The sequence below is a fragment of the Echinops telfairi genome, unplaced genomic scaffold (genome assembly GCF_000313985.2).
Source record: "Echinops telfairi isolate 266 unplaced genomic scaffold, ASM31398v2 ScPeMD7_5592;HRSCAF=6446, whole genome shotgun sequence".
NCBI lineage: Eukaryota > Metazoa > Chordata > Mammalia > Afrosoricida > Tenrecidae > Echinops > Echinops telfairi.
This window is the reverse complement of record NW_022109491.1, coordinates 14,127,266-14,154,546: the sequence shown is the minus strand read 5'-3', so window position 1 is coordinate 14,154,546 and position 27,281 is coordinate 14,127,266. Positions and strand designations below refer to the sequence as shown.

General features: G+C 46.0%; 1 long non-coding RNA gene across 1 annotated transcript in view; it reads left to right on the top strand.

Annotated features, from left to right (window-relative positions):
* The window catches only part of LOC123522286, a 41,234-nt gene extending 33,635 nt beyond the window's left edge, over positions 1 to 7,599 (top strand). Inside the window, exon 3 of the long non-coding RNA XR_006680560.1 lies at positions 7,420 to 7,599. This is a non-coding gene — a long non-coding RNA (uncharacterized LOC123522286). The remainder of the gene's footprint in view (positions 1 to 7,419) is intronic.
* Positions 7,600 to 27,281: the final 19,682 nt, after the last annotated feature.

Genomic DNA, 27,281 nt, shown 5'->3' with positions numbered 1-27,281 from the left:
TTCTGAGGCCACAAAGACATGTTAATGAGGAGATGAGTTCATAAATCTGAGGGAGGCAATGGAAATTTCCCATGAACCTTTGACGCCTCCTCCTGTGTCCTGTGAATGATGAGGAAGCACGAGACTATCATGCATGTGTGTTACTGGAAAGGGATGCTCAGCATCTACCTGAGTGGGAAAGGGCTGTCAGTGTAACTGGACTTACTCTAAAAAGAAGTAAACACCAACAACAAAGCAAGAGAAGATGACCATTGCAGGGATGAACCGCATGGAGCCCCTCTCTACTGGATCCGCACCTACATCTCTAAGAATCACCTGGCAAAACAAGTTCCATCTATGAAACCCACCCAGTTAGTAAAGAGCAGATCTGACTGGCAATGACTTCCTTCCTCCCTCCTCCCGAGACCATCGCCTGGGTCCCAGGCTCAGTTCTGAGGGTCCACCGATGTGTTCCCTCCCCTTATCACACCATCGTCCAGTGAGGAGAGCAGACACATCACCACGCATCTGCAAGTACAACTAGGAGTGGATGTGAGTCCAGCTGACATGATACGCACTGGACTGCTACCCCCGAGGTTGGTGGTTTCAACCCACCAGCTGCTCCCACAACGATGTCTCACCTCAGAAACCTATACAGGATCCAGGGAGTTGGAATCGACTGGAGAGCAGTGAGCTCTCCTTGGCTTTGTTAAACCACCAAGGGTGGGCCTGCCGACCCAGAAAGCTTGGTTCTTTCAAGACATCCCTGAATTACCAAGATGTAGATTGAGCAAGGCAGTATTTAAATACTTAGTTTTTACAATAGCCAACAAAGTTCTATTACAATTCTCATTTTACAGGAAAGCAAGGCACAGGGATAAAACAAGAGGCATGTTGTTCAAGGTTAAGCAGCTAGTAAATGTCGGAGCCAGGGTTCAACGGACAGCTCTCTACCTTGAGGTGATCTGTTCTTCACCACCTCTCTGCACTGCCTTCCAGACAGTCCTTCCTGAGCTACCCCACAGGGTACACACACGATCTTAGAGCGGCTTTCTGCGAGTCCATCGGACCTGAGCCGGATTGAGAATTGGCAGTGGTGAACCACAGGCAAAAGGAGAGGTTAGGGTCTTTGGGGCTAACTCATGGAAGAGCCTCCTGATGATAGCTTCTTAACCAGAGGACTCACTGATAGGAGAGGGTACCCCCCCTCCCAAAATGGAATGTTTTCCAGCTATGTATTAAAATTAAAAAAAAAAATCTTTTTCACCTTCAAAGTATTCTCCATCACACTTAAAACATTAGCCTAACTCATCTGTTTGGATGGCTGAGAGCACCTCCCTTACTTTCTTTTCATGTCCCTCTGTGTTCTCAGAAACAAAAAGTCACATGGAGGTAAGTCAGGCGCATGAAGCTAGTGAGGCATGATATTTTTTGCCCAAAAGTAGCACACTGAGATGGTTGTATGACAAGGTGCATTATCATAGGGGCAAAACCAGTCCCCTGTGTGCCACAAATCAGGCCTTTTTGGTCACACACTGTTAGACAATCTTTACAGAACCTCTAAATAGAAAGCTTGATTAGCAGTCTGACCTGGTGTGGAATGAACTCCAAATGCACTATTTCCCTCACATCAAAAAAACAAATGAGCACTGAGCATCGTCTTGATCTTTGATTTTATTTGACGAGTTTTTTTGGGGGGCGAAGTGATGATGGCATCTTCCAGTGGCTTCATTGATGTTTGCTTTTGGGGTTGTAAGACTAGCACCATGTCTCTTCAACTGTATGACCTTGGCAAACAAGGCTGGGTCACTTCGGAGCTGTTCTTTCAAAGCCAGCATGTTTCCACTTGACGCTCTTTTTCCTGGTCAGTCAGAACCAGAGGAACAAATTTTGCAGCAATCCTTCTTATTCCCAAATCTTCAGTCAAAATTCACTGAACTGAGCTCCAAGACAGTCCAGACAACTTCCCCATCTCTTCAATGGTCTGTTGTCGTTGGTCTTCAAGCCCAAGTGCATGACTTTTGTTGACATTTTCGTCCATTTGGGAAGTTAACGAGATGTCCAGAATGAGATTTGTCAATCATTTCATCTTTTTTGAAATGAGAAACCACTTGTACGCTGGAGTTTTTCCCATGGTGCTGTCTTTGTAAGCTGTGTTCAACATAACAACAGTTTCTGTGGCATTTTTCCTGAGCAGGAAACTATTTTACAGCCACACACGGTTCTCTTAAATCAGCCATCACAAAAACACAAGGTTCGAGCAAAACTGCTTTTAAGAAAAAATTCACTGTGACCAGAGAGAAGCTTCCCAGGTGATGCCACAGGGCACACCAATAAGAGATATTACTTATTAAGCCACATACGGATTAGCCTGTGACACCGTCAGAAACATCTTCCTTGCTTGGGACAGAGGGTGGCTCAATTAGCTCCAAGAGGACATCTGGATGTTCCTATTTATTCTACTCTTGACTGATAAGGGTCTCGTGTATTAACCAAAGGCAAATTAAGAATGGTTTATATCTATTTATTTGAGCTACTCTCATCAATAACAATCCTCCATGTCTAGTCCCCCACCTCCTGCTCCCCGCTCTACCTGGAAAGAACCATTCACTCTCTTGAGAACATTCCTTCCTGGATTGCCATTGAATTCTGGCAAACGCCCACAGTTTTCCAGAAGTTCAAATATCACCAAGTCCAGGCATTTCACAATATGATTCAGACCACTATTTCATGTGCCTACCCATTGCCTCCATGCTCAACTGGCGCTCACGGCTCTGTGGCATCCAGCTTCCCATAATGCTATTTGACACTAGATTAAATATATGCCCAGCTCCATTCGCTGTGCTTCTAGCTAAAATGCCTTGAAGTTCAAAACCAACAGCCACTCCACAGGATAAAGATATTTTTTTCTACTCTTATAAAGAGTTACAGTCTTGGCAATTGACAGGGGCAGTTCTACCCGGTCCCTATAGGGCCGCTGTCAGTCAGCATGGACTCATTGGCAGTGAATGAGCTTGAGGGTATGGATTTAAGGGGTAGGGGGTATATATATATTAAATTTCCTATGGATTCACATGCAAACTTGACATTTCTTGCTAAACACTTTCCCTTGAACTCTGTTTGTTGCTCCTACAGTGTGCTCCCTATTTTACAGAATCTGGCAAGGACTGAAAGATGAGAGAGACGGGGCACAGAACACAACCAGGAAGAAACGGACCTTTCAGGGTGAATAAAACAGTTCTTGCCACCTCGTGGTGACCCCACTTGTGAGAGAGCAGATTTCCAGATCTTTCTGCAGTGGCATATGCAAACCATGCATTTTTGTCACTCAGTGGATTCCCCCCAAATATGAGAGTATCTGAAAATGAATTATAATGGTTATAAGATAACGTGGGGCAAAAAAGACAATGATTTGGAAAATTGGGGAAAGGGGAGTGTTAGAGAAATGTTCCAAAAACAAATTCCCAGAGATGAAGGGCATGTACTATCAGAATTAAATCACCTACCAACTGGCCCCTAGTAAGGTATAGAACTGTCAAGTTTTAGAATATGAGAGGATGCTAATATATTGCAAGTGTTTTGACAGGGGTTGAGAAGTAAGTCATAATATGGAATGTGAAGAAACAGTGCTTTAAAAGGACAACTTTAGTGCAAGGGTGGACAGAAAACTTGTCAAAGATGAATGTCCTCTGTTGCTGAGGGGCAAGGCAGGCGCGAAGCCGAGGAAGCAAAGCAGGTGGAAGCTCTGAAAGACCTTAAGAGTGTGCAACTGGGGAGAAAAGAGACCCACAAATGGTCGCATCTGAAAGTCTTGAGCAGAATTTTACATAGTTAACTGGTCTGGGGTGTAGTGGACTGCTAACTGCAAGGACAGCAGTTTGAAACCATCAGCCTCTCCTCACCTTTGGAAAACAAGGAGCTCTCTACTCCCGGCAGAGGGACGGTCTTGGAAATCCACAGGGGCAGTTCCACACTCTCCTGTGGAGTTTCCATGAGTCAGAAGCCACTCAATAGCAGTGAGAAAGGCAAAAAGTTTGGACAGAATTAGTAATAAAAACATAAAAATGAAGCAAACAAACCATAAACAGAGCAAATATTAGCTTCAGGGAAAACATAATTGTTGTGCAGGAAGGGAAAATGATCATAATTTACTGCACGGTTCTGTTCTGAATGACATTTACATATGAAAATATGGTAAACATTGACTGTTTATCTAGCTAAAATTAGGATATAACTTTATTGGATGAGAGGGTGGAGCAAAGAGACCTAGCTCCTCATCTTCCTCACGTGAAGTCAATCTCAGTAATTAGGCAGTAGATAATGAAACAGTAGAAAATCACTCAGTATAAATAAACCCAGCCCACTGCCACCTAGTTTCTTCCGACTCCTAGCAATACCACATAGTGTTTTCAAGGAGCAGACAGCTGGTGGGTATGAACTGCCCTGACCTTCGCAGGCCAACACTCACCTCACCACTAGGCCTTATGGGAAGTATCAGTAAGTGTGGTTCATTTAGGGGAAACACACTGAAAATTAGGAGAAAGGTGCCCCTGGATAAGAAAACAGCCAACATTTATTCATAAGATACAAAGAACAATTATACCATATGATGTCCTATGTTAATTCAAAGTTAATGGAAACACCAAGAGCTAACCACCAGCAGCATCCCCAGGCTCCGCACAAGAAGAGAGCGCGAAAAGGGCGGTAGATGAACTCTCAGAGAAAGTAGAGGCATTTCTAAGCATCGATCTAGAGGAAGGAATCAGAAGTGTAAATTCTTTTAATGACTCACAGAGGGTGGCCACAAGGGAAAGAACAAATGCAAATCAAGTCACACCTCCGATGAGGTAGGTTCTCCACGGACCAAGCCATGGAGTCTACTGCAAAAAAAAAAAAAAAGAAACAGGCCCTAGTTTTACTTTTAATCTTGGAGTAGGGAAGGTCTGTGTATGACCCACCAACCGTAAAAACCAGATACATTATATTACATAATGTATACCTATTATTACATAAAGATAATATCGCTCTCCCAGCAAAGACTTCAGACTAGAGGGAAGATTTGTCACTCATCGCCCAGGGGAACTCCCTGGGTCCTCGTCTCCTTAACTCTGTGAGGGCTACTACGAGCCAGAAAGACCCCAAGCCATCACCCTGCAGATCAAGGGGGAAAGCAGCTCACAGGGAAGGAAAAAATCAGAACGACTCCTACACACGACAAGATGCTGATCAACAGGCCTGCAAGCCATTGGCGATGATGCAAATGGATCATACACATTGTGGGAGTGGCCAGAGAAAGAGCCTCTCTTTTAGGTATTGCTGTAAGAGGTGCGAACGCATGCCATCTCTGCAGAGGGGGGTGGGCGCGGGGGTAATCGGCAAATCTTTGGGGACCAACTATGTCTCAGGATTTTCACTGCTGATATACTCACACATGCATGAAATAATGTTTATGAGAACAAATGACAGCAAACGACTTAGATGTCTATTAGTAGGGGACCATTACATCCTGATATGAACTACTCAACGGCCATAAAAATCTATGTAATTGGATGAACTCCAACATACTGTGGTAAGTCCATAAACCAGGTGCTAACTAGTGGGTCAGTGAGCACTTTCGGATAAAAGGTGGTGGTGGGCTATTATTTGCACAGAAACACACCTGTAGCTATCAACTCTGTATGAATATTATTGCAGGGATGTAGGCAGCTGGGCGATATAGAATTAAGGGGACATTTTTGTATTCAACCTTTAATGCCTTATGAACCTCAGAAAAATAACCTTTTCTATAATCACTTTTAAAAATATATCTGAGCACTTACAGAGAAAGGATGTTGAGAAAAGTGTATAGTTTGCTAACAGGAAAACCTAAAAATCATTAAAAGTATCTGCTCCTCTATAAGTCTTCCTCTCCTTTAGTTAGTGTGAGCGACTTAATCTCCCAAAGGATTTTATTTGTCTAGCACACAACGGGTCTCTTATTTTACACATAAGGAGACAGTTGTTATTTTTATTAACGGTAAGGCAGACACAGTCTCAGGGGGAAATTGCATGTTATCATCTCAGATGACAAGAAAAAAAATCTGACAAATTTCAACTTCTGCTTTTGATAAAATCTCTCAGCAAGTAAAGAACAAAAGAACACCTTAACTTGGTAAACGCGATCTACTTAAGCCCTCCAGTGATGACTGTCCCTTTAGGGTGGAGATACACATTTGACACCTGTTCTCTTTACCACCGTGGAAAGTAACACATATAAATGTGAGCTGTTAGAATGCAAACGTATGGCCAGGAAATTGAATAAACTAATAGAGTCAGTAAAAGGGCTACTAGGTAGCTGGATATAGGACCAATTCAGAATGAAAAATCAATTAGTGCTTTCCCACGTCGATAAGCAACCAAACAATGTAAAAAAGATACGCTGCATGCTGTGGCTACAAAACTGTACTATGAACATGTCTAAAATTAACCTGGAACTTGCAAGACCGATATGAAGAAAACATTTTAAAGACTGATGGACATGGAAAAATCGGAGAAGAGGTCATGATATAAGAAAAGTAGATTCAGTGCAATCCCATAAACGCTCTAGTGGAGTCTCAACTAGATGAGCTTAAATGGATAAGAGAAACTGCAAGTCCACCAAAGGTCGAAGCTGCGACTTGCCTATTGTATATTGAAACCTCCACTGCCATCGAGTAAGTGATGACTCTTAGCAGTCCCATGTGTGGGGTCTCGGGCTGTAAATCCTTTGGGGAACAGCGGGTGGGTTTGAACTGCTGACTGAACGTAGCAGTCCAAGGTTACTCGTCAAGTTCAAAACTGAGACAGACTGAAGAAGATGCCACAAAAGTATATAACAGAAATATGTTCGGTGTTAAGGGTTAAATTGCACATCGATGGGTAAAGAATGGCTAGGTTAGTAGATGATTGTGAAACCCTGAACCACCCCTCTGATGAACAAATAAGATGTAACAGCAATTCTAAGGTAGATAACTATGGTTTGGGCTTTTGTACACTCTTGCCAAAGGAAGTGGCACCCTTCTGCTCTATGGTACCTTGGTAGGTTGCCAGTTACCTTGCCACAGAGGTAAATATGTAAATTAGGCAAGACCAGTAAGAATTTGTCATGGAAGACTACTGGTGTACCAGAACTACCCTTTCCATTTCTTGAAGGGAGTCTGGAAAATTAAGGTAAAGAGAACAATGGTAACATAAGGCTGTGAGAGAGGCAAGGAGGGAAAGAAAGAGATAGAAGATTCAATCCTACCCTTTAGCTTGGAATTTATGTGTGCCATTAAATTATCCTTCTGGTTAGGGTTTTTTCATCAAGAATCATATTAATTAAATCCAAAAGTGAAATGGGTTCTGAAAAGTTAAGTAGTCTTCCCAAGATCACAGCCACTTGCTAGCGTTATTGACTAACCCATGCTGTCTCTACACTAGGCACAAACTTGGACTGGTTCAGAGGGCGCCTCACTTCCAAAGATGTTGGCCATTCCACTTTTGTATCGCTTCCATATGGAGCCGAGATTCCTCTTCTATAGATAAAAGATAATCAAGAAAACTTCTTTCAATACTTTGCTGTATATGATAGGAAATAAAAATTATGCACCAGATGTCAAATACTTGATTTTGAAGGCATTCTCTAACAATGGCCCCAATAAGAAAATTACCATCCAAAGAGGCATATAAGGTTTGGACTGAATTTCTCCCCAACTGACTGCATAAATAGTAACCTGCTCAGCCTCTCTGTGCTTTGACTGCCTGGTCTGAAATGGGGGATAATAATGCTTCCCTTCTCAGGGTGGTTTGTCCAAGATAAAGGGTGATCTTCACTGTGCTGACCCACAATAAATTGCCGATCTCCAGCTCCAAGGTGCACGTCATATGTATTTGTGCATAGGAGACTTTTCAGGCACTCATCCTGACGTGTTGATAAAAACATCTGCCTGGTTACTCTACCATCATGCCCCGCAAAGGGCTGAGCCACTCCCACTCCGTACACTTCCCCGTGGGCTCATTCTTTTAGAAATACTCATCAGGCACAAACAAAAAGCATTTTCAATGGTTCATCTTTCCTCTTTTCATCCATAGACAAATTTCAATAATTATCTTAGTCAACCCATTAATTAGTCTAAATTTGCCCAAGCATAATTGATGCTGCCTACACAATTTTCTATAAAAATTTGAAATGGATGGCTAAACAGAGACTCCCCCACCTTTTTTTTTTGTTCAAGCAAATGCATTTCCCCCCGGGCCAAATGTGTTAGTCAACGCTTATCTGGTGAAACAGCCTGGGCGTGAGGTGCTCTTGTCAGCATCTGGGACGGAAAGATCGTTGGATCTGGAAGCAGAAGATCTGGGTTCAGATGCACACCTGGCCCTTGCTGGCTTGGTTACTTTTGATCTGCTTCTCGACCTCTCTGAGCACACCTACTGCTGCCTTACTTGTTAAATGGGGATCTGCTCCACTCAGCCTGCCTTGCCTTCTCTGGGCAAGCTCTGATGCCAACGCAGATGTCTCCGAGTATGTTTTGGTGGGAAGGGAGGCTTTCCACCTGTTGGGTTCCTTCTAATCATGTTCCACTCTTTGGAAGCACTTTATTCCCGGGAAACACAATTGGTCTCAGAGCTTCATTACATGCTGTACATGACCAGGGTGGGGTGCTCCCCAGACTGCACTTTGCAACGTCTTCTCTGTGCCCCATTGGAAGTATTGAGGGAATTAATATATGGAATCCAACAAGAGGACAGAAACATCCTTATTGGTGGTTCTCTGAGGAGGAAGGGACAAAAAAATTTAAAATGACCCTTTGAAATTTCTCTGGGAACCAGACTGAAAACACTCTAGAAGTCAGCTATGGATGGGAGACGAATTCTTCCTTAATCCTAGCTGGGACGGGTGACTGATTGTAGCAACAAAAGCAGAAAGTCTAACAGCCAACCCCAACACGAATAAAAGTAGCATTTCAAAGCAGCAGGGTCATATTGGATTATTCAAGAGTATTGGCATAATTGCATAGGTCTATGAAAAACACCTAACTTTGCCCCCAAATAAATGCCAGATGGAATACAAATCTCAGTGAAGTACAAAAACAAAACACCACGATCTAGGTAAATGTTTATGAACTATGTTTGCAAATATGATACTGTTTACAACATAACGCTGAAAGCAAAGCCATGAAACCCCGAGAGAGAACCATGTAAGAGGTTCCCTACCGCCCTGCGTTATTGAAGATGGTTAAAACATTCAAAAGGCACGTGTCTAAATGCTAAACTACGTGCTAGACAGGGAGCCCACCAAGATTGATGCTCTTAATACATAAAGTGCTCCTACGGATCAATAAGAACTATGATGACTGCCGCCAAGAAAAACGCGCGCGGGAGCCAAACGTGCAGCCAACAAACAGAAGAAATACTGGTAGCAGCACACGTGAAAAACAACTCCACTTTTAGTACCAAAAGTCGAAAATTATAACAAGAACTTTGACAGGTGAGATCGGTATGGATGTAAAGATAAAGGAACACGAGGTGTTGAAGGGCAGAGAAATAAACCATCCATTTTAGAGGGCGCCTTTTCTCCATTTGATATCTATCATGAAAGCCTCAAAAACATGACTCTTTTTTGACTTGGCCACTCTAGTGCTAGGAATTTGTCTGGAGGAAGCACACGTGTGTCTAATGATTGGTGTCTAGCAGTGCTCTCGGAACTAGTATAATAATGGAAAATTGAAAACAACATAAAAACTCCATGATGAGGTAGCTCAAATAATCTCTCTTCCCCAAACAGCTCCCTACACTAGTGTCCACTCCCTCGCCACATCTCATTGTCTCCTCGACTCAGACCTACCTAGTCTGCTCATGAACCCCAAATAACTCACTAAGATGGTATAGTGGCCTCACTTACTAAACCCAAGGGGTGATCCCTGGGCCTTGGTTCCTCAATTGCTAAGCCCACAGCATTCTACACAGCTGGCCTCTTCGCTCCTGAAATTGTCATCTTCCCACGCCCACGACCGTCAGCATTGTTTCCCTGGCTGGATCACATCTAACTCTTGACATTCCTTAGCCATGGTCAGCATTCATCTGCCATCAAGCCGATGCCGACTCACAGGGACCCTAGAGGACAGGGTAGAACTGCCCCTTTGGATTTCCAAGACTGTATCTCTGTATAGGAGTAGAAAGCCTCATCTTCCTGCCGTGGTGGGGCTGGGGGTTTCGAACTGCTGGTAGCAGCCCAATGTGTAAGCTCTGTGCCTCCTTTAGACCTTGTTTTGTTTGTGCTCTATCCCACAGCTTCCCAGACAAGTATCAACAGCACCACCTCGGAATGCTTTAGAAATGCAACTTCTCAGACCCAGCCTTGAACCTGAACCAGGAACGCTGGGGTTGGTCCCCGTCGTTGGCATTTGTAAAAACCCCCAGGTGATCCTGATGCACACTGACCTTCAAGAGTGGCCAGTCTCCACTCTACCAGTGGCTCTCAACACTGGCTGCTAGTAGAATTACTGGGGGTGGGGGGGACTTAAAAAACCCCAGTGTCCACACTTTACCCGCAGACCCATGGCATTACACATCCGAGGGTACGGCCCCGTCATCAGCATTTATTAACGCTGACTCCACAGTGTGGCCAGAGAAGAAAACTGTTCTAACAAATTTGCCTTAGGTACTTCTTGCCAAACTTGCCTCTTACTAGGAAAAATGTGGGAAACATTACAATTATAATTCCCAATCATCTCCCCAGGAAATTATGGTTCAGCAGAAAGGGGAGAGATTAGAGTTCAACAGGATGTCTCTGTAGACAAGAGTGGGGATAGCCCCGTCTCCTACGTCTGTGATCCTCAATGCCAGGTTCTTGAGCAGCTGTTTCCACATCACAGGGGTGGCTATTAGAAATTTCAGTTCAAAGCCCCCACTCATCTCCAGAGGGAGGGCCCAGAAATGGGCACTGTATCACACTCTCCTGGGGTTTGTGATGCGCACTAACGCGGGCTTTAAATGACTCAGTGCTGGTGAGAGGAGCCAGGATAGCCTGATGGTCTCATGCCATGACGCAGAAGGCAGACCAGCTGGGTTCAATTCTCACCTCAGTCATGTACTATGACCTTTAGCTGATTCCTTAGCCTCTCATGAGCTACCTAGCACATGAGGGTGATCGTGATGCCTGCTGATTGTCCACACTGTAGGTATTCGATGAGATCCTATGTATAAAGGTCCCAGACAAGGGCCTGGTGCGGAGGAAGCCTGCCCAACAGTCCTCCTCCCAAGTCGGTGTCTGTAGCTCAGACCTTTCCCTTCAGCTCCCGGTTTTGTTGCTGCTAAACCGGGTTCCTCCTCTCTGTATCCCTCAGCCGCCTCCTAGTTCTCATGTCTTTAAACTGTCCTGGAGGTTCATCCGAGCTCTGGCCACCATTAGCTTCTGAAGTCCTCAAGGTAGAGGCTTTGGAACCACTTCTCCTTTCCCTCCTTCCTTCTTACGCACCAGAGCAAGCCTTCCCCTACTCCTGTAATGCCCACAGTTCATTCACCGTGATCTCTTGTTGAAGCCTCACTGCTGGCTTCCCTCCGCCCTACTCACCTCCGCCCCATCCATTCCTGTAGCCACCAGAATCAGCTTTCCAATACAAAGACACACCAACTTCCCTTTCCTGCACAGAATGATCCAGAGACACCCATTGCACTTGGAGAAAATACAAACTCCTCACCGCGGCCCATCTCCTAGGATCAGACGTGTGTCCACACCTCTGTCCTCACACTGTTCCCTCTCTCCTTTACTGATGAGGTGCCTGCAGGTGCTCAGATGCACAGTGTACCCCCCACCCACCCACCCACCCGAAGGTCTCTTCTCACTACTAAAGGAGGGCACCTGCACCTTCCTTGGTCTGGTTAATTTTCAGTGCCCAAGCTCAGTCTTAAATGACAATCAGCTCCTCAGATAGCTTTCCATGACTCCCCAGGCAACCTCAGCTGGCACACTACCCCACAGCCTGTACGTTGTCTTCATAACCCTTAGCTTCCCTCAAACTGCATGCTCATAAAAGACCAACAGAACGTGTCCATTTTGTACGGCGTTTGGCTATCTGTGGGCTCCTCTGGCTGAAACCCCTGGTGGGGTAGTGGCTGCGCATTGGGTGGCTAACTGCAAGGTCAGCAGTTCACAACCCACCAGGAGCCCTAAGGGAGAAAGAGAGTGCTTCCTATTCCTATAAAGTGTGACAGTCTCAGGAACTCAGTTCTCCCCTGTCCTATAGAGTCACTGAGTTGGCATCGACTAGACAGCCGTGAGATACAAAAATAGGCATAGATTCCCCCCCTTTTTTTACTGAACCTTGAAAGCGTCAGTGGTAATTATGAAATCAGTATTTTGTTAGTGTTGGAAACTCACAATGGCAGTTCCACCCCGTCCTATATGGTCGCTATGTGTCGGGATCGACGTGTGGACCTGGAGGTTACGTTCCATGGTTCTGAAGGAGTCCTTGAGCGGTGCGCATGGTTAATGTGCTTGGCTGCTAACCGAGAAGCTGGAGGTTCAAATCCACCGAGAGGTGACCTACTTCTGAAAAATGGCCATTAAACAAAAGCATGGGGATCTACTTCTGAAGAAAGATCAATTGAAAGCACAGTTCCGCTCTGAGGCATTTGGAGGTCACTAGGAGTCAGAGCAGACTGAATGTCTTTTTTTTCCCCCCCATAAAAACTTTTGGTATGAAATTTAATTATTTTTTTCCCAAAATTCATTTGGTGAATCAATGAGTTGATACCATATGCAGATAAAAAATGTATTATAGCAGAAGAGTTTCTGTAATAAAATGATCAATAAGGAGGGAAAAGCTGCAAAGCTGTATGCACCTTAACATACCATGTTTATATAATATGAAAAAAAAAATATCGACCTGAAACAATTGCTGAGCTCATATTGGCTTTCATGCCCTTCCATTTCTGTCCAAATTCTGAGCATTAAATAGATACTTACTTTATGATATTAGAATATTTAGTAATAAGTAATTGCATGAATAATCATAAATCACTTCCTCTTTACATCTACCCTCCTAAAAGGAAAAGGCCAAGTAGGGAGGGTGTTGACAACAGGACTTCTATTTTGTATGTGAAGGGCTCCTCCAGGTCAGTAAGTAAAAGGCAATCAGACACGTTTTTTAAAATGGAAAAGGAACATGAAGAGCTCCTTTGCATTTAGAGAAGATATTAAGGGAAGCATGTCAAAAGCATGCAGCATCACAGTTAAGAAGAAGCAACGGTAAACCAGGCCTCTGTGTTGCTGTTGGCCAAGGGGGAAGAAGGGATCACCCCTTTAGGCATGACCTCATGCCTTGGACGCAGTCATTTAAGACATTCCCTAGATGTCTCACCCACAGTGCAAGACACAGATGCCCCTAATCACACACAGGAGAAGCGGTGAGCCTTTAGGAAAATGCCCAATGGTAGATATTAAAATCATAGGGTATCCCTAAACTAGAATGCTAACTATGATTTATTCTGCTATACAGGTTCCCAAACTTATTTGGCCTACCATCCCCTCTTCGGAAAGAAAATACTTTGCTCAACAATCCCCTGGCAATTAAAGACTTTTTTATTCTAGCTCATAATCCAGTTTAAAGTGTAGGTATCTGCTTTCGTAGCCCCCCTGGATCACTCTAGTGCCCTCCAGGGGTTGTTATTCACCACATTGGGAAACACTGCTTTAGAAGAATAGTCAATACTATGGAGAAATATGTTTATGTATATTTAGATGAAAAAAAAACCCAGTATAATAAGACTTCCAGGCACCACAATGTCACTTTGGGAGGAAAATGTGTATATTATATATAAAAAAAGATATAGACAAAACAGTAGTTACTTTCGGGATTACCTCTGAGTGATAGGATTGCTAAATACATTTTTGGAAACTTTTCTATATTTTCCCATGACAAATGTCTTTATGATCCAATGGGTCAATTCCATGACAGTTAAAAAGGAAGAAGGAGAAGAAGAGATACAAGTATTGGGGGGGGTGTGATGTGTTTTATAAATTTGTATCTAAAATCAGAACAGGACAAATTGGTGTCTGCACATATACTGTGTCCCTGTAGATAATGCATTTTATAGGATACTGCTTATAGGAAGCATGCAAGGGGTTGTGCAGTTTTCAAAAACCATAGAATGTGTACAACGTTTGCAAAAATACAGTCACTGGTGTAAAGTACGACAGGACACGGCCTGTGTAGAGGAGGGGAGTGCAAGGCATACTTCAGAGGGACCGAGAGAAAGGACTGAACAATGACACACATCAACGATACGATGTCTCTGCCTGTCACTTTTGGGATGAGTAAGAATTACAGTCCCCACCACAGAATGCAGGTGGCCCACATTTCCTGCGAATGCCCACGGATCCATGTGTGAGTACTTTAGGAATTCTCTAGTGACGCTTCAATATCTGTCACTAGTATGTCCTCATGCTGTGTCAGGGACCATGAAACTCCCTTCTTTTTACCCAGCATCCAACTGGCAGATAGGAGGTTCTTAGACACTGTCCAAGAAGCCAGGTAATGGGAGAACTCACGACTTGACAAGGATTGGGGTCAGGCTCTGCTAAGAATTGTTGTGTGTCCTGGGGTTGCGTGTCACTCCCTGTGAGTAAGGGCAGAGAAGAGCCACACGACAGCACTTCCTCAGTTGCAGTCACCAAGGGAGCAGATTGCCAAGTTTTTTTCTCCACAGAGTTGCATGGGGGGGCGGGGGGGAGGGGGGGTTGAGCTGAGGAGCTTTCAGCCAGCAGCAGAGTGCTTAATCGCAGTGCCACCAAGGCCCCTTCTATGAAATTCTCCCCCATGCACAGACTCCGATGCTATTACGTTAACTCAGATGTAGGGCAGTGCAAGATGTCCCTGAGCAGAATGTTGTTCCTTAGGGTTTTTGATGGCACGTACTTTCAGAAATAGATCAGCCGGCCTCCCTCCTGGAGTGCCGCTAGATGGACTTGAACCTGCCACTTCTCAGTCGGCAGCCAAGTACCGCTGAGCAGATCCTTGTACCCGCCAATGATACATCATTTCAAGTTGTTCTACTTGCACAAACTCCTGTGCATAAGAACACACCCTTTCTCACTTAATCCAGCTTTAAAAAAAAAGTAGTCTAAAGTAACAACCAGAAAAGCCGCATTATTATTTTTCTTTACCAAAATGTTAATGCGATGTGTTTTCTTCAGACATTTGTTAGTAAGCCAAGTTTCACAAGGTTTCTTTGGTGACTTGTGATTTCACTCCACGGTTTATATTTGCTCGAATCTCAATTTGTAGCAATAGAAGACAAACGGAAAATAAGATATGGTACAGAGAATTAAGGTATTCACAGGCATACTTTTACATTAATGTCTAGATTCGCTTATATCTTACTTCTATTAACCCTATCTATACATAAAGCAAGGATGGTGAGACTATGCCTCCTGCACTTTGGACAGCCCTGCGAAAGGACAGCATGCTTTGTAAAGCAGAGGGACAGTGAACAGGAGAAGACCTCAGACAAGGTGGATTTGACACAGCGGCTGCAACAATGGGCTTCGACGTAAGAACAATGTGAGGAGGGCTTCGAGACGCGTCACATTGAATTCTATTCTACACAGAGAGGGTTGGACCCTACTCAATAGTTCCTAACAACAACATGCATCAGCTTCATGGGGGGAGTGAGTCTAAGTCGGAAACTAATCTCTTTCCTCCTTAAGAATGATGAGCCTAAGGTTGAACTCGGATTGGGTAGCAGGTACCCCCTCCCTGTTTTCCTTCAGCCTAAGGAACACCGTGTGTTCCCAACAGCAGGTAAGTATCAGGAATGGATCTCTACAGAGTGCCCCACTCCCATCCCTACCCCAAGGAATAAATTGTAAAAAGCCTGCATTTGACCTGCTGAGCTGTCACTTCGAACAGACCACCACGCACACCCACCTGGCATCACTTGGAGAGGAGAGGAATCTCTATTTGCCAGGTACCATTAAGGGACAGAACGCAACAGCGCCCAGCCCTGCAGCAGCCTCACGAGTGTTCTTACATTTGACCCCAATGTTGCAGCCATCCAGCTCATGGCGGGCTGCCCCTTTTCTGCTGCCCTCCACATTCCCAAGCCCAAAGTCCTTCTCCAGGGACCGGTCTCTAGAAGGGGCCAGATTAACTTTCAGAGGAGATCCGTTAACGGGCTGAAAACGGGGAAAGGGAACTCCAGGCCCTTGTGATCTGGAGATCGGAAGCCAATGTATCTCATCTGTTGTCACATGCTCTGCTTTTCACTCACTCTCCTTCATTCCTTTTCTCTCAACTTGATATCCATGATGTTTCCCTGGCCCCTCCATTGCCCCCTTTCTCCCCCACGTCTCCACCCTCCATCACAGTCCTCCCCTCTCTCCAGACCCTTCCTCCTCCGTCTCTTTCTCACATGCAACTTGTGTGCTCTCTCTTTGCGCTCCTCTCTTCCTTTCTCTCTCCCTTCCACACACTTTCACTTTCTCTCCCTCTCTTCCTGTACCCACTTTGAGCCTCTCTCTCCCATGCCTCTACTTTATCTCAACCCCCTTCCCTTTCTCTCTGACACACAATCTGCCCCCACCCCTGCTGCCCCAACACACACTTTGACTTTCGAACACACCTCTTTATGTACACACACACACACACACACACACACACACACACACACACACACGGACTTTTCTCCCCGAGCCTTAAGACTTGCAAGCAGAGGACTAAGTGTCCAGACCAAGGTCTAGGATGAAGCAGCATCAGGCCTTGGTTGAGCCCTGAAGCATGAAGCCTCCTGCAGTATTCCAGGCGGAGTGGCATTCTTTCCACTGGGTGGCAGCAGGGAGATGAAAGAGAGCCCCAGTTGATGCCTCGGGTAGAACAGATGGACTTGGTAGTTGGGTGGGTACAGGATGAAAGGTGGGCAGAAATCGAGTATGATTCCCAAGGTTTCCAGCGAAGGAGGAGGGAGCAAATAGGGACTGATACCCAGAGTCACAGAAGGGGGAAAGGAACAGATCCTGGAGACCTGGGATCCTAGGTTTATATGAAGAAAAACAAGTGTCTGAACTAAGGTCAGAAAGCTGTTGAAAGGAGAGAAGTAATTAATAATTGTTGTTAGGTTTGCAACCGTATGTACGACAGAAGGAAACACTGCCTAGCCCTTCGTGGTTCTCCCAGTTGTTATGTTTGAGCCCATTGTGGCAGCCACTTGTCTCAATCCATCTTATTAAGAGTCTACCCCTTCTTCACTGCCCCTCTACTTTACCAAGCACGATGTCCTTTTCCAGGGACTGGCCTCTCCTGAGAACAGGTCTTGCCATCTTTGCATTTATATCGCCTAAGACAGATCTCTGCGTGTTCTTTGGGTAGTCCGTGGTCCTTTCCGTATTCTTTACCAGCACCATGATGCAAACGGATCCCGTCTTTCAGTCTTCCTTGTTCAATGTCATTGTTACACACAGGCAGCCACTAAATTCTGTTTGGGCAAAGCTGACCAGTTCTCATTCTTGTATGTGATTGAGAAAATTCCTTACATGTAAACATTGCACATCAATAGGTTTAAAACACAAAAACAAGAGGTGATGTCCCAAGGTGGGGACCTTGGCCATCCCAGTGCATGGGTGGCTGCATCACACCTTCTCTCACTCATGTGGCGGCAGTCACCTCCCCCAGGGACTTGCAAAGTCCATGGTGGCGGGCAGGTGCCCTCACCGCTCATCGTCGGATCCCAGCCCCCTCCTAGTGTGCTAGCCTCTTAGGGGATGCTCAGGAAAGAGGTTCGGAGGGAGGACTGTAAACTCTTTCTCCTGTTGGCAGCATTATTAGTCTGTGAGAACAGAATACTGAAATGAAATTACAGAGGCACTCTCATTTATGATAAAAAGTGCAGGTCTATAAACTCGATGAGGTGGCAGGAATCATTAAGCGTCGCTGAAAGTGGTAACTTTTTAGCCTCAATTGGGTGCTCACTGGACTTACGCTGGTCATGCTCAATTGTGAATAAAAAGAACAAAATTAAAGATATGTTGGTTGGTGGGAATTAAACAATGGGAGTTGTAGGTCAAAGGTAAGGGTAACTGGGGGATTATTAGTATTCTTTAGCTTTCGTGAAACAGGGATCCTCATCCCCCACACCAAAACAAATAAAAGTAAAATCAAAGATTCAATGGGACATTTGATTTTTAAAGCAAACATTCAGGCAAGTAGGGTGTCTGAAGTGTGGACTGCCAGTCCCAATAACTTATCCCAATGAGAGAGAGGAGTACTTATTGTGTGCAGTGGGGACTGCCAGCCCCAATAACTTATCCCAATAAGAGAGAGGAGTACTTATTGTGTGCAGTGGGGACTGCCAGTCCCAATAACTTATCCCAATGAGAGCGAGGAGCAGCAAACTGGACAGCAATGGCTGACTGACAGACCCACTCTCCATTGTGACTTTGAGAATAACTCAGATTCCCGCTGCTAGAGCTCTTGGGATAAATGTCAATTGAGTGGGTACAGAGATTGATGGGTCTAGAAGAAATGATTCAATGCTTCCAGAGACTTTTGGTACACACCTATTGGTATCTTCCCATAACAAATTCATTAATTAATCCCACCAAAATTTGCATGGCCCTGTTTCAGGCTATGAGGACACGCTCGTGGAGAAATGCATTAATCGGGGCCCTCATGGACCAGCCATTGTCGAGTTGAGTGTAGATAGCTAAAGAATGGAGCAATAAGAAAATGAGACTGACTAATGATAGAGGAATATGCATGCAATGGGAAAAATAAAGCATACAGGGTGGCCGTGCTGGTGATGGAGGCAATGGCCATGCATGCGGTACAATCGGGGAAGATGTGTCCGTTAGGATGAGCTATTGTTCCAAGTCCACCTGCTCGTCTCCACGTAGGCAGTGCATCTCGGCTACTGACAAGTGGCTTGCAGTCCTTCCCTGACAGCTGAGCACAGTCCCCTGCCCTGAAGTGTAAGACCTGTCCTGTGCCTTGCTCTGGCCAATGGAATGTCAGCAGTTGTAAGAGGCGCACACGTGTGTGTGTGTGTGTGTGTGTGTGTGTGTGTGTGTGCAGTCTCTGCTATAAAAGCTGAACATCCTTCTGCCTGGGTTCTACAATAAGAAAAAAAACCATGGATCAGAGCCACAACAGGTCCATGAGATAGGGGACGCAAACGAAAAATAAAAGTTTGCTTTTAAAAGTAAAATAAATAAAAGGCCAATGACACTTGCTTTTTGTCACCAGAGTAGAGGAGATTCATATAAAAAGTCTTCCTAAGAAAATGGCATGAAAGCAAAGACCAGAAGGAGATAAGATGATAAATCCAAGGTCCAGAAAAAGAAGGGCTACCTCTCCCAAGTACGCGCCTCCCTATTCAGTGACAACTGGCTGGGTCCACTGCATCCCCTCTGGCAGGACCGACATGTCTCCTCCTGCTCAGTGCCCTTTCTCTAGGCAGGGCCTTCTGCAACCAGGCTCCAACAGCCAAACCTTTCCTATGGCACATCTTGTAAGGTATTCTATTACGACTACAGGCAAGTGTGACGGAGCATGCAACCAAGTTCCTCTTCCTCCTCGGTTTTTGGGGTGTGTGTGTGTGAGTCATATGATGAGCCCAGGAGACAAGGTAGAATGGGAATTATCATTGTCTCCATTTACAGATGAGAAAATTTAGGCTTGGGGCCAAGCAACGTTCTGAAAGTCGTCAAGTAGTTGTTCATGAAAACCTTGCCTTTCTGAATCCAGGAACAGGATGACATGACAAAAAAAAAAAATTGTAGCTCCTCGGTATCCTGAGCCTCATTCCCACAACGTGAGATGGCTGGTGTTCCTTACTGTCTAGATGAAGAACCTGCAGATGAGCAGCCGGGAGCAATGCTCAGAAGTGGCCACAGCTCCTGTGCAGAAGAGCCAGGCACGGTGCCCTGCTCTGTATGCCAGTGTCTGTAAAGATGTGGAGCCATGGCCCTTGACTGCTAAACACATTGTACATTGTAGTTAAAGAAGCCAGATCAACACGATTGCTTAATCAATTCATCTTTAACTGGATAGCAGGAAACGCAATGGCCGGTGCCCAGGGAGAGGGCAGAGTCAATGTGCAGGAACAAAGCCACGTAGCATAGTGTGTCATCATTCAGCTAGCCCTGAGTGATATGAGCGGTGAAGTGACAAAAGGCTGACAGGTCAAATATACCTAAGAAGAAAGGTCTCTCTGTGTACTGGCCAAAGCTCACTGGGAAGTCCACAAAGCACACCTGGGATCACCATGTGTCTGAATCAACTGGATGCAACTGGTTTTTGGTTTTCTTCACTTGGCTCAGGGTCCAACCCGGATCCAAGGCCAACATCAAACACATGCCTGAGAGTAAGACAGAATATGTCCCCACCCCTCCCTTACACGTTTCCAAAGTGGGAGATAGGAAAATCTCAAAAACAGAGGTAACAGTCTAATGTGGCAGCCACAAGGAAATCAGAGTTGGAAGTTCAGCTGCTCCGTGGAAAAGTTGTGTGGTCTTATTTTTAATGTTTAATCCACAGGTCATTCATTCATTGTTTTATTTCAAAACAAAAGATGTCACTTGGAGGACTCGGGCGCACCTGACTCAACCATGGTATTTGCCATGGCCCTATATGTTTACGAAAGCTGGACCATAAATAGGACCGGAGAAGAACCGAGGCCTTTGAGTGACGGTGTTGGTGACGGCTACAGATGCCATGGGCTGCAGGAAGAAGGAGCAGATCGAGCTTGGAAAAGCACAGCTAGAGTGTTTCTTAGAAGCAAGCATGGCAAAGATGTGGTTTCATGTACTTTGGTCGTGTTATCAGAAGGGACGAGCCATGCGTGGAAGAGCAGCAAGCCAACAGAAACAGGAAGCCCTGAAAGAGACGGACTGAAGCGATGGCTGCAATCATGCGCTTGAACAAAGCAGCGATTGTGCGGACTGCTCGGAAGCGGGCAGTGTTTGGTGCCGTTGATGCTATGAGTCAGGGGTGGCTTTGTGGTAACGAACAGTCATATTACATACCAATGATGGGCTAGACTCTGGAAATAAAGGGAAACAAGCAGATGGTCCCTATCCTTCAAACACATCCCTATGAATGCCTCATCTTTGTTCCGTTCTGAATATACAGAAGGGCCCCATCGCCCTTCCTTTCGCTCCCCAAAGGGCACCTCTGTAACTAGTGCCTCATCCCAATGGATCATGGGAGCACTCCCAGCCTGAGCCCTACCATTACCTAGAGGCTCCATCCCTCCGCCAATGTGTGTCATCTTAGCTCCTGGGCAGCCAGGCCCAGAAAACCAGCTGCCACAGACCAAACAGCCAATGTCACCACCCCTTTGCTGTGACCAGACGTGCAGATGGCAGTCAACCCAGGCAGTCCCATGGCTGGTCGATCAGAGGGTCATGTGGAGTAGCGGCTTTCAGGTGTGTATACTGTTCACGCCATCAAGGTGTACAAAGAAAATGGCTGGAGTTGCAGAATCCAAGAACAACTAGAAATGTCTACCCTGCCTTTGTTTGCTCTGGCTCGATAAACTGCAGAAGCCAGCGCCAGGGACAGTTGTTCTCCTGAGCCACGACACCTGGCCCGTGGTGGACACATTACACTTAGTAGTTCCATGCCAGCACCTTTTATTTTTCAGTTGAAACATCATATATTTCATGGAAATGTGCTTAGAATTACTACTTTGGGTCTTGACAGCTGTGGAAAGGGGGAAACGGGCTGTGGTGCTACAGAGGGATGGGCAGGGAACCGTTTTTGAGTTCTGGTAGACCGCAGAGGAGGAGGCCCACGTGCCAGGCAATGGGTAATGCCCTAGAGTTCGTAAATGGAGTTGGTGTTGCTTCTACTTTCAAGCTTACCTTACTCTCTAGATTCACCAACAACTTTGTCTTAATTGGATGGGAATTATTCCCAGGATGCCTTCTGACATGTTATAATCACCTACAGCTCAGCCTTGCTCATGAACAAATTTAAAATTTGGTTCAGTGCCATTTGTGGTAGGTGCAAAACTTAGCCCTGACTCACGCCAACTCCATGTGCAAAGAACAACGTCCAGTCTTGGGCCAACACCCCGATAAAGAGTTGCAAGGCAGACCGTTGTGACCCACAGACTTTGTGTTGGCTGGTATTTTTTAGTTTGAAGGAGCTCACCAGCCCCTTTCTTTTGTCTTACTCTGGAAGCTTTGCTGAACCCCGTTCGACATTATAGTAACCCAATTCAGCAATGACAGATGGTGATGACAGTATCTGAGAGGTACACTGGCCGGGATGTAAACCTCGATCTCCTGCATAGAAAGCCAGAATCCTACCACTGAACGACAAATGCCACACATGGAGCAAAGCTAGCTGACCATACAGAGGATCATTGGGGTTTGGGTCAGCGTAGTACTCAGCTCTCCCAAGACTCGAAGCAGTGTCCTCAGTGGGAAGGAATTAGGAGCACCTTGACCAAGATCAGACAGCCACATCCAGTCTGCATGAGTTTGCCAGTGAACTCTGTGAGGACAAGCACTTCCAAATTGAGCACAAAGATCGGATTTCCATGTGTGCCCTTTCCTGAGCTGTAATAATGTCCTCGGTGGCTCTTATGAATCATGGGTTATGATGCTGATCAGATAGGAAGTTAATCTATTTAAAGACCTGCAGCATTCTGTCTTTTGAGCAAGGCTGCGGGTTCAATGCCACCTTGCCTGTTCTTTTACGTAGACACGGATGGTGAGCTGCATTAGCACCCGGAAATCTGCAAGCTACTCTGGTTTGGGCTGTGAGCACATTTGGGCTTGTGACCCTGGAGGCCAGAGATACATGGCAGCGAGGGTGGCTGGAGGAAAGGTCTCATTCTGGTAAGAGAAGAAGGACCCCCAGTTGAGGGGCTGGTACACAGTAGTGAACAACGCCAATATGCTTCCTGACCCCCATGTCACCCTTTTCCCTTTTACTCAATGATCTTATTTCCTCGATTTCCAACATATTCTGGGTTTGGTTCTCCTGGCATGAGGGCATTCCTTTCTTATCCTCATGGCAACCCCATGAGTGTCCTTGTAGAAGTACGCTCCATCGGGTGGTGGTGGGTTCGGTTAACACTGTGCTGTGCATTGGACGAAGGTTTCATTCCCATCCAATGATTCATTCCACCCTTTCATGTCACGGGTGGCAATCTCAAAAATTAAACATCACTTATCCCCCTTGGTCCCCTGTTCCTGGCCCTTATTTTGTTTTGTTTTGTTTTTTCATTATTATTTTAAAAATCATTTCATTGGGGGCTCATACAACTCTTATCACAATCCATATGTACATCAATTGTGTAGAGCACATTTGTACGTTCATTGCCCTCATCATTCTCAAAACATTTGCTCTCCACCCAAGCCCTTGGCTGACCCTTTTTAAACTTTGTCCTTGGGTAAATGTTAGGTCTTTGGTTTCAGAGTTGATTACTCTGAGGTTTGAATACCTCCCTAGTGTCACTGTTCCCCTTACAGGCCTGTCTCTTGTTTGACTGAAATTAGAGCCATGGGGTGAGTGCATTTCCAGACCTGAAGGGTGGCTAAGGGCCATCGTCTCAGGGTTCCATTAGTCTGTATCTGACCACTAAGCCTAGTCATTTTTAAGACTTTGAGTTTTGTTTCTCATTTTTTTCTCCTACTCTATCCGGGACCTTGGTAGTCATAGCCGGGCACCATCTAGTTTTCCCAGTTTCTAAAATCCTGTGGGATTATAACATGGTAGAGTGGAAAATTCTGACTTTCTCTTCCAAGCCAGTGGGAGGTGAGAAGATTGAGATTTATTAAAATGCACATGAGACATTTTCAGCAGCATCTCAGAGCCTCTCCCGGCAGCATGCCCACAATCTCTTACCCAGACCCAGAAAAAAGCACCCACCAGCCCGGCCCCCTCATGTTGGCAGCAGCAGTAGAAATACCACAGGATCCAGCCATCCCACTATTTGGTACATGTCTTAGAGAAATAAAGGCTACAACACAAGGAAACATGTTCACCATAGCACTAGTCACAATAGCAAAAAGATGGAAAGATGAGCTGTATACATCAGTGGCAGACTGGATAAACAAAGGAGGGGACAGGCACACACACAACAGAATCTGACACTATGAAAGAATCACTATGGATCTGTGAGGCCCCTCATAATGTGGGGGAACCATACTGAGGAGTGCAATTGGCCCATCACAAAAGGACAAACATTGTATGCGATCACTATGATAAAAGTAAAGAAAGTATTTGAAAACTAGATACAAACCCTGATGTTTAGGAGAAAACAAAAGGAAAACAATCTCACTGCCATCGAGTCCATGCGGACTCAAAGCGACCCCACAGGACCAGGTAGACCTGCCCCTGAGGGTTTCCAACACTCTAGCTTTGTCTCTGAAAGAGAAACGTACGGTTAGCAGTCCCAGTGATGACTACTTGGCCACCAGGGCTACCAAGGGTGGAAGGGCGGTGGGTGTGTGTGTGTGTGTGTGTGTGTGTGTAAATTACTAACTAGAGGACAGGTGCGTGTGAACTTGGGTGAAAGCAAAGGCAATATACAGTAAGAGGGAGATCAGCACAGACTCCTGGGAGGAGTTCAAATGTTAACAGCCATAGAGGTAAATAATGATATAGACAACCCTCTAACCAGGGTGAACACAAGTAGGAACACTGATGGACGTGTAGGCCGAGCAGGGATGGAAAAGAGAGAGGCCATTCTTAAGGGAGGAACAGCGCGTAACCAAGAGGAGTCTCTGGGGCCGTGCAAACAGTGAGCACTCAGCTGCTACTCAAATGGCCGAGCAGCACCTCAGAAGAGAGGCCTGGAGACATGGTTCTGAGAAACTGGTGGAGAACAGATCTTTTCTGTAACAGCTGGGCCCTCCGCAGTCAGGAGTCAACCCAACTCCATGACATTTTGATTTGGTTTAGAATGTGACCAGGAAAAGAATGGCAAGATGTCCAAATTTGGAGGGGATGGCCTGATGGAGCAGCCCCTGCAACCGATGCAACCCTGACTTGCAGAAAGGGGACTCTCGAAAGAGAGTGCAGCCTGACCCGCAAACATCCCTGATGCTGCTATTTTCCATGCAATTAAATGTCAAAGCCGAAATCACCATAATGCAATTGTACTTAGTCTGTTTACTGAACTATCAGTCATTGCTCTGCACAACAATTCCATTTTTAAAGTTCATTGTGCTGGAGAAACACTGCAGAGCTCTGTAATTCTGACTTTCCCTCCAAGCAGGGTGGGAGGTGAGATGTTTTTGAACTGTCTGAAAATCCACAGGACACATTTCAGCAGCAATTCAGAGCTCTCTTCCAGAAGCATGCCCATGAGCTCTTCTCGAGCCCCAGAGAAAGCACTCACACCCCTGGGTTGCCCCCGTTCTAGAAGCACATGTGAAATAAGCATCCAAAGAAGCCGAGGCCAGAAAAAGAGTGCAGAGGGACTTGAACACCTGCACGTGTCCATGTGTCTCAGCTCACCTGGAGCTGTGGCTCTAGTGCGGTCACTCATCTTACAAGGGGACCTCACCAGCCAGTGTCCCTACAGGGAAGATTGACCAGAGTGGGAAGGGTCTAGAAATGCTGTCCCCTAAAGGATGCCCTGGCCACACCCTGTCTGATTCTGCATTCTTCACTCCCAGGGAGCTGCCTGCTGCAGACTGCATCACCAGGCTCCCCGAGCCGCTGGCTAAGGCAGCGGTGCTCAACCTTCCTAATGCCGTGACCCTTTCATACAGTTCCTCATGTGTGGTGACCCCCCCAACCACAAAATTATTTTGATTGCTACTTCATTACTGTTATTTTGCTATTCTTATGAATCAGGCAACCCCCGTGAAAGGGTTGTTTGACCCCCAGGTTGAGAACCACTGGGTTAATGGGTCAGGGGAGAAGAGAGATGCAGGTCACAGATCAGAAGACAGGAGGGCCGAGAGGCTGGACCTCTCCTCCTCTCCCAGCTTCTTCCAGATTTGAGCAGTGTCTGTGTCCTTCCCAGCTTGGCCTCAAAGCTCAGCTCTATTGACTCCTGAGGCAGAGCAAGTCCCTGTTTGGGGACAGGTGCAGGCTGACAGCAGCCTCAGCATTGTCTACCCACGGTAGGCCAAGGACAGCCTGCCTCCATTTTGCGACCATCCAAAACTGTCTCCTGATATTGCCAACACCCACTGGGGGCAACCTTGTCTCCAGTTGAGAACCACTGCCTACCTCGCTGTAGCTAGGGATTGCAGTTAACCATCGCTGTGAACCCATGAAGGAGCCCTGCTGGTGCCAAGGGTTAAGCACTGAGCCACTCACGGCAAAGTCCGTGGTTCAGTGGTTCAAATCCACTCGTTGCTGATCAGGAGAAAGAGCTGTCTGCCCCCGTGAAGAATGAAACTCCCTTACACTCCTGGGCACGCACATGGGTACTTCCACTCCCTCCTACAGGGTTGCCATCAGGTGGAATCAACTGGACAGCGGAGGGTTTGGTTTCGTTCAGGCAGGTTCACCCATTGAGTGTGCCACTGCACGTGCCTGGGCCCCCAAAGTGCCCACGTAGTGGCACACCTCCATGTCAACCTAGATCCCGATTGGTGGTGACCTCATGTGTGCCCAAAACTGCCCCACAGGGTGTTTTTTGGTGTGACCTTTGGGAAGGAGAGCCCCACGTTTGCCTTGTGAAGCATCTCAGGTGGCTTGACACCACTCACCCTGCGGTTAGTAGCCCGGAGCCTAGCCATTTGCACCCACTCTGAGATTCAACCATACTTGCCGAGAGTGAGAAAGACTTGGACCACATGTGGGCAAAGCTCAGGCATGAGAGCCTTTGGTATGGACGACAACCCAATGTCAGGAGAACCAGAATCCCGCACGGGGCCCACGGGCAACATGAAGGTACATAGAGAAAAGACTGGAATTGTCAAGGATTTCATCTTGCTTGGATGCAATCCATGCTCATGGAAGCAGCAGTCAGGAGATCAAATGACTTTAGTCAATCTGCTGCACAGGACCTCTTTGAAGTGTTGAAAAAGAAGGGTGTTCCTCTGTGGACTAAGGTCCACTAGCAGAAGTCTTGGTACTTTCAAGGGCTTCATATGCATGGGCACCGAAAAAGGAAGACCAAAGAAGCAGTGATGCATTTTAATTATGGTGCTGGCAAAGAATATTGAAAGTATCATGGACCGCCAAAACAACAAACAGATCTGTCTTAGAAGAAGTTCAGTCAGAAGGCTCTTCGAGGCCAGGAAGGCAGCATTGGTCTCATGTACTTTGGACGTGTGGTCACAAGAGACCAGTCCCTGGAGAAGGACAGCCTGCTTGGTAAAGTCG